This window comes from Henckelia pumila, chromosome 3, assembly GCF_033568475.1.
Source record: "Henckelia pumila isolate YLH828 chromosome 3, ASM3356847v2, whole genome shotgun sequence".
Classification (NCBI taxonomy): Eukaryota; Viridiplantae; Streptophyta; class Magnoliopsida; order Lamiales; family Gesneriaceae; genus Henckelia; species Henckelia pumila.
In genome coordinates, this window is record NC_133122.1 from 37632427 (window position 1) to 37641230 (window position 8804).

Consider the following 8804-nt stretch of genomic DNA (forward strand, 5'->3'; position numbering starts at 1 on the left):
TTAGAAGTAAACCTGGGGTCTCGATCGCTGACAATGCTCACAGGCACTCCATGAAGTCGAACGATCTCCTGAATGTACAATCGAGCCATACTATCCACATTGTACTCTCGGCTATAGGCAATGAAATGCGCTGACTTGGTGAGTCGGTCCACCACAACCCAGATAGCATCACAGTTCCTCGGGGATACCGGCAAATGGGTCACAAAGTCCATCGTGATAAACTCTCATTTTCACTCAGGAATAGGCAGACTGTGAAGCAAACCTTCAGTTCATCGGTGCTCTGCCTTGACTTGTTGACACACCAAACATTTTGAGACGTACTGATAAACACTGCGTTTCATTTCCTTCCACCAGAACCGAGTACGTAGATACTTGTACATCTTGTTACTCCTCGGATGAATACTCAACTTAGTGCGATGCGCCTGAGATAAAATCTCCTCATGCAACTCTACGTCCTGCGGAATCACAAGCCTACCAGACAAACATAGAAAACCGTCTGACTGATAGTGAAATCCATACGAGCTACCCTCGTTAGCTAGGCGAGCTAAACGTTGGGTCTTCATATCAGACATCTGAGCATCCCGAATCCTCGAATACAAAGCTGGCTCAGATAGTATTGCAAACATCTGGATACTCTGCATACCTTTCTTATGCTTGAAGGTGTACCCTGAAGTACAACAGTCACTGATCGCACTAGACATCGAACAAGTCTGAAGTGCGGATAGTCGCACCTTGCGACTCAAAGCATCAGCAGTGAGATTAGCAGCTCCCGGATGGTACTTAATCTCGCAATCATAATCCTTAAGCAAATCCATCCAACGTCTCTGCCTCATGTTCAACTCCGCCTAAGTGAACAAATACTTGAGACTCTTGTGGTCGGTGAAGATCTCAAATTTCTCACCATACAGATAATGGTGCCAGATCTTCAAAGCGAACACAATGGCTGCCAATTCCAAATCATGGACTGGGTAGTTATCCTCGTGAAGCTTCAGCTGTCTAGAAGCATATGCGATTACATGCCCATTATGAGTCAGGACACAACCTAACCCCTGAAGAGAAGCATCAGTGTATACCACATACCCTCCAGATCCTGACGGTAATTCCAACACCGGCGCAGAAGTTAACCACCGTCGAAGCTCACAGAAATTCTCCTCACATGCGGAGGACCACTCGAAATCGACACCCTTGCGGGTAAGCTGCTTCAAAGGTCGAGCTAACTGAGAGAAGTTCAGAATGAAATGACGATAATATCTTTCTAGACCCAGAAAGCTACGCATCTCAGCAACTGCCGTCGGACGCGACCAATTAAGCACAGCTTCAATCTTGCTCGGATCAACAGAAATTCCCTCCCTGGATATGATATGGCCAAGAAAGAACACTCGATCCATCCAGAACTCACACTTGCTTAGCTTGGCGTACAACTGCTCATCCCAAAGAGTCTGCAGTACCAACCGCAAGTGAGAAACATGTTCTTCCGCGTTACGCGAATACACCAGAATGTCGTCAATGAAAATCACAACAAACTTGTCCAAATACTCCCTGAAGACACGGTTCATCAGATCCATAAATATAGCTGGCGTATTAGTCAAACCAAATGACATTACTAAGAACTCATAATTCCCATAGCGAGTACGGAATGCAGTCTTGGCTATATCCTGATCTTGAACTCTCAACTGATGATACCCAGATCTCAAGTCAATCTTGGAGTAAACTGAAGTACCCTGCAGCTAATCAAACAAGTCATCAATACGAGGCAAAGGATACTTGTTCTTCACAATAACTCGATTCAGTTGTCGATAATCAATGCACAGCCGCATCGACCCATTCTTCTTCTTCACGAAGAGAACAGGAGCTCCCCAAGGAGATACACTAGGACGAATGTACCCCTTGTCCAACAGATCCTGTAACTGATTCTTCAACTCTCGCATCTCTGACGGTGCCAGACGATACGGTGCTCGAAAAATAGGAGAAGTACCAGGCATCAACTCTATGCCAAACTCGATTTCCCTAACAGGAGGAAAACCCGGAATTTCATCAGGAAAAACATCTGGGAATTCATCTACAACAGGAATACTCTCTATCCCAATGCTCTCAGCGGACAAATCAACTGCATAGATAAGGTAGCCTTCCCCGCCAGACTCTAGATCTCGACAGGCTCTCAAAGCTGATACCAAAGGCATCGGGGGTCGCGCTCCCTCACCATAGAAAAACCAGCTATCACCCTCAACCGGATGAAAGCGTACTAATCTCTGGTAGCAGTCCATTGAAGCTCGATAGGTAGTCAGCATGTCTATCCCCAGAATACATTCAAAATCATCCATCGCCAGAACCATGAGATTCGCAATAAGAATGTTACCCTCAAACTCTAAAGGGCAACCCATCACTAGACTCTTAGCTAAAGCAGACTGACCCGTCGGAGTAGAAATAGACATCACTACGTCTAGTGTAATGCATGATAACTTATGTCTCTTAACAAAACGTGCAGAAATGAAGGAATGAGATGCACCAGTGTCAATAAGTACAAAAGCAGGTATACCATAAAGCAGAAATATACCTGCGATGACCTTCTCATTCCCCTCCACTGCCTGATCATGCCTCAAGGCAAACATCTGACCAGAAGCCCGCGGCCTCAAATGAGAACTCCCAGCAGGCTGTCCCTGCGTCCTCTGCTGAATGGTAGCCTGAGAACCAGATCCTGAACCAGAACTGCCTCCCCCAGATAGTGGACAATCCCTCCGGATATGACCCGTCTCTCTGCATCGGAAACAAGCTCCAGAGGCTCTACGACACTTGTCTGACGGATGGTTCTTCCCGCAATGGTCGCACTTGTCCTTCTTCCCAAAGTGAACAACGCCCCCAGAACCAGAAGAAGAAGTAGAACCGGACTTCTTGAAAGATTGGGCACGGGGACCCAAAGAACTCGCAGGCCTCGACTGAGGGAAAGACCTGTTCTGCCGAATGCTGTCCTCTGCCTGGTGACAACGGCTCACCAAACCCTCGTAGGACATGTCATCACCGACCGCCACACGATCATGGATCTTAGGGTTAAGGCTCTGAAGGAACAGATTATACTTCATCTCGGAGCTGTCAGCAATCTCCGGGCAATAAGACAGTAGATCGAAGAACTTCTGCTGATATTCCTTGATAGACATAGCTCCCTGCCGCAAGCTCAGTAACTCACCTGCCTTCGACTGTCGGAGTGCAGGAGGAAAATACCGCTTCTGAAAAGCTGTACGGAACTCGGCCCAGGTGGCCACTCCTCTCGTCGCAATAAAGGGTGTAGAAGTAAACCTCCACCACCTACGGGCACGTCCCTCCAGAAGATAGCCAAGGGTCTCCATCTTCTGCTCCTCGGTACAGTGAAACGTCCGAAAAGTCATCTCCATGCGGTCTAACCAGTTCTCCGCCTCTTTCGAAGACTCGCCTCCGACCAAGGGCTTAGGCTCCATAGATAAGAATCGACGCACAGTGAAACGCTCGTCCTCATGATGGCGATGATGGCGTTCTCGATGACGCACTCGATCGGCATCACCCCAACGACCGCCTCCACTTCCGTGACTATTCTCATCATCGTAGTTTGCCATCTACATAATCAACCTCACGGTTATCTTATGCAGAATCTAAATCACAAGAATACTATGCATGCTCTGATACCATAAATGTAGCGACCCTTACCCGGATCACCTACTAAATAGAACTTAGGCATGCAACTAACTTAATTAAACAGATATCAAAATTAAACTGCGGAAACCATTAAAATAATACAATCCCAAGGAAAGGAATCTGTCATTATCCAAAATATTATACAACCAGATCGAATAGCTGTATCAACCCAAAACAACAGAAATAAAACCTAGACGAAGCTCCAGCTGGTCAACCACTGACTAGCCCCTCTTGGATCCACCTGCCTCGTCCAATAGCAAACCTGCCCCATGGAATAGGGTGTCCAGAAACAGAGTGCGAGATGTGAGCATAAAACGCTCAGTACGAGAGTATGAGTATACATGCATGCAAAGTGAACTCGCTATAACTCGAGGTCAAAAATCAGAGAACAAAAGATAGACCGGGCCCTGGTATGTAGCACGCTGTGCCGTCGCTTTAGGAGGTGGCTCCCATACCAAAATACCAGTGGATACTCCGGACCCAAATCGATGGAAGTCCATCCACTAACAGGATAGGGTACAACCCTACTAACATACATCTCAAAGGAGATAGCTCAATATGAAAATGAATGCAACATAAAATCATGGCATATAAATCATGCAGTCACATAATACATGCATACTCAGTCAGGATATCTCGAACAGTACTTTCGTACCTCAAATCAGTGCAAGCTCTACCAACTCTAGGTCCACGCCTATAGTCCGCTCTACACTGCCAAATGATACTACTATCATTATAGTGCTCTAAAAGTCTTAACTAAGCGATTGCATACTCCTAAATATTTTTAGGAAGCAAAAGCTATACCTGCGTCCGTCGTTAGCCCTTTGCTGTCAATTGCCTCAAAACTAGGCCACAGCTTTGCTACAACGCCTGGATCGCTATGCCACTTCCGGATTTCCCACGGGATGCCTAGAATGCCCTAGATCTGAGCTAGAAGGCTGAAGAAACGAGAGAGAAGAGAGGGATTGTGTGCCTAAATCTGAATCTCGGCACCTCTATTTATAGACGATGATCGGAGCCTCCGTTACTCGATCGGAACGTCCGAACACTATCGGAACGTCTGATCCCAACATCGGAGCTTCCGATCTCGCTTATCTGTCACGTGTCAAAATATCACTGGTTGACTTCGGATAGGGCGATCGGAGCTTCCGATCCTGATCGGAGCTTCCGATCTTGCCATATGTCATGTCTGACGTAATTTCGATCGGAACTTTCGATCCTGATCGGAGCTTCCGATCTCACCTTCAGAGCTTCCGATCTGTCCGATACCCAATTTGTTTAATTAGCATATTTTATCCCTTAATAACTGATTTCGGGTACGGGGTACTACATGTATTTTCCTCCTGCACTCCGTCAAACGAAGGCAGGTGAGTTACTAAGCCTGCGGCAGGGAGCTTTGTCTATCGAGGAGTATCAGCAGAGATTCTTTGATATGTTGTCTTATTGCCCGGAGATTGCTGACAGCTCCGAGATGAAGTATAATCTGTTCTTTCAGGGTCTTAACCCTGAGATCCATGACCATGTGACGGTCGGTGATGACATGTCCTACGAAGGTTTGGTGAGCCGTTATCACCAGGCGGAGGACAGCATTCGGCGGAACAGGTCTTTTTCTCAGTCAAAGCCTGCGAGTTCTTTGGCCCCCCGTGCCCAATCTTTCAAGAAGTCCGGGTCTACTTCTTCCTCTGGTTCTGGTGGTGTTATCCGTTTCGGGAAGAAGGACAAGTGTGATCACTGTGGGAAGAACCATCCGTCTGACAAGTGTCGTAGAGCTTCTGGAGCTTGTTTCCGTTGTGGAGAGGTTGGTCATCTCCGGAGGGATTGCCCAGCATGTGGGGGAGGCGGTTCTGGTTCTGGTTCTGGTTCAGGATCTAGCTCTCAGGCCACCATTCAGCAGAGGTCGCAGGGACAGTCTGCTGGGAGTTCTCATTTGAGGCCACGAGCTTCTGGCCAGGTGTTTGCCCTGAGACATGATCAGGCAGTGGAGGAGAATGAGAAGGTCATCGCAGGTACATTTTTGCTTTATGGTATACCTGCTCTTGTATTTATTGACACTGATGCATCTCATTCCTTCATCTCTGCACGTTTTGTTAAGAGACATAAGTTACCATGCATTGCACTAGACGTAGTGATGTCTGTTTCTACTTCGACTGGCCAATCTGCTTTGGCTAAGTGTCTAGTGATGGGTTGCCCTTTAGAGTTCGAAGGGAACATTCTGTTAGCGAATCTCATGGTCCTTTCGATGGATGACTTCGATTGCATTTTGGAAATAGACATGCTGACTACCTATCGAGCTTCAGTGGACTGCTATCAGTGATTAGTTCGCTTTCATCCAAAAGAGAGTGATAGCTGGTTTTTCTATGGTGAAGGTGCGCGACCCTAGATGTCGTTGGTGTCTGCTTTGAGAGCCTGTCGAGCTCTGGAGTCTGGCGGGGAAGGCTACCTTATTTATGCAGTTGATCTATCCGCTGAGAGCATTGGGTTAGAGAGCATTCCAGTTGTGGATGAATTTCCAGATATATTTCCAGATGAGATTCCGGGTTTTCCTCCTGTTAGGAAAGTCGAGTTTGGCATAGAATTGATGCCAGGTACTTCTCCTATTTCTCAAGCACCATATCGTTTGGCTCCGTCAGAGATGCGAGAGTTAAAGAATCAGTTGCAGGATCTTTTGGACAAGGGGTACATTCGTGCTAGTGCATCCCCTTGGGGAGCTCCTGTTCTTTTCGTGAAGAAGAAGGATGAGTCGATGCGGCTGTGCATTGACTATCGGCAGCTGAACCAAGTTACTGTGAAGAACAAGTATCCTTTGTCTCGTATTGATGACTTTTTTGATCAGCTGCAGGGTACTTCAGTTTACTCCAAGATTGACTTGAGATCTGGGTATCATCAGCTGAGAGTTCAAGATTAGGACGTAGCCAAGACTGCATTCCGTACTCGCTATGGGCATTACGAGTTTTTAGTGATGTCATTTGGGTTGACTAATGCAACGGCTATATTTATGGATCTGATGAACCGTGTATTCAGAGAGTATTTGGATAATTTTGTTGTGGTTTTCATTGACAACATCTTGGTCTATTCGCGTAATGCGGAGGAGCATGTTTCTCACTTGCGGCTGGTATTACAGACTCTTCGGGATGAGCAGTTGTACGCCAAACAGAGCAAGTGTGAGTTCTCGATGGATCGAGTGGTTTTTCTTGGCCATATCATATCCAGGGAGGGGATTTCTGTTGATTCAATCAAGATTGAGGTCGTGCTTAATTGGTCACGCCCAACGAGGGTTGCTGAGATCCGTAGTTTTCTGGGTCTAGCAGGTTATTATCGTTGCTTCATTTTGAACTTCTCTCAGTTATCTCGACCTTTGACGCAGCTTACCCGCAAGGATGTGGATTTCGAGTGGTCCTCCGAGTGTGAGGAGAATTTTTGCGAACTTTGACGGCGGTTGACTTCTGCGCCGGTGTTGGCATTATCATTTGGTTCTGGAGGGTATGTAGTTTACACGGATGCCTCTCTTCAGGGGTTAGGTTGTGTCCTGACTCAGAATGGGCATGTTATCGCATACGCTTCTAGACAGTTGAATTTGCACGAGAACAAATATCCAGTGCATGATTTGGAGTTAGCAGCCATTGTTTTCTCTTTGAAGATCTGGTGTCATTATCTGTATGACGAGAAATTTGAGATCTTCACCGACCACAAGATTCTCAAGTACTTGTTCACTCAGGCGGAGTTGAACATGAGGCAGAGACATTGGATGGATTTGCTCAAGGACTATGATTGCGAGATTAAGTACCATCCGGGAGCTGCTAATCTCACTGCTGATGCTTTGAGTCGCAAGGTGCGACTATCCGCACTTTAGATTTGTTCAATGTCTAGTGCGATCGAGGATTGATGTTCTTTAGGGTATACCTTCAAGCACAAGAAAGGTATGCAGAGTATTCAGATGTTTGCGATATTATCTGAGCTAGCTTTGTATTCGAGGATTCGGGATGCTCAGATGTCTGATTCGAAGACCCAGCGCTTGGCTCGTCTAGCCAACGAGGGTAGCATGTCTGGATTCCACTATCAGTCAGACGGTTTTCTATGTTTGTCTGGTAGTCTTGTTATTCCGGAGGATTCAGAGTTGCAAGAGGAGATCTTGTCCCAGACACATCGCACTAAGTTGAGTATTCATCTGGGGAGCAACAAGATGTACAAGGATCTACGTGCTTGGTTCTGGTGGGTGGAAGGGAATGAAACACAGTGTTTATCAGTTTGTTTCAAGATGTTTGGTGTGTAAGCAGGTCAAGGTAGAGCACCGACGACCTGAAGGTTTGCTTCACAGTCTGCCTATTCCTGAGTGAAAATAGAAGTTTATCACGATGGACTTTGTGACCCATTTGACGATGACCTCGAGGAATTGTGATGCTATTTGGGTTGTGGTGGACCGACTCACCAAGTTAGCGCATTTCATTGCCTATAGCCGAGAGTACAATGTGGATCGTATGGCTCGATTGTACATTCAGGAGATCGTTCGACTTCATGGAGTGCCTGTGAGCATTATCAGCGATCGAGACCTCAGGTTTACTTCTAGATTCTGGGGGAGTGTTCAGCGTGCGATGGGTACTACTCTCAGTCTGAGTACTGCCTATCATCCGGAGACTGATGGTCAGTCAGAGCGCACTATCCGTACTTTGGAGGATATGCTTCGAGCGTGCGTTATGTATTTTGGTTCAGCCTGGCAGAATCATTTGCCATTGATTGAGTTCGCGTACAACAACAGCTACCATACTAGCATTGGTATGGCACCTTTTGAGGCGTTGTACGGACGACGTTGTCGTACTCCACTTTTTTGGGAAAAATTGGGGGAGAGACAGGCTGAGGGACCGGAGTTAATCCAGCAGGCAGCGGATGTTGTTGATCAGATCAAGAAACGGATTAAGACTGCACAGGATTGTCAGGACAGCTATGCTAACACTAAGTGTAGGCCTTTGCAGTTCGATGTTGGGGAGAGAGTATTTCTGAGAGTGTCACCTTTCCGCATGATTCTCAGATTTGGCCTCAAGGGCAAGTTATCTCCCAGATTTATCGGTCCGTTTGAGATCTTAGAGAGCATCGGTGATTTGGCTTATCGGCTAGCTTTTCCACCGTATCTGTCCAATATTCACGAC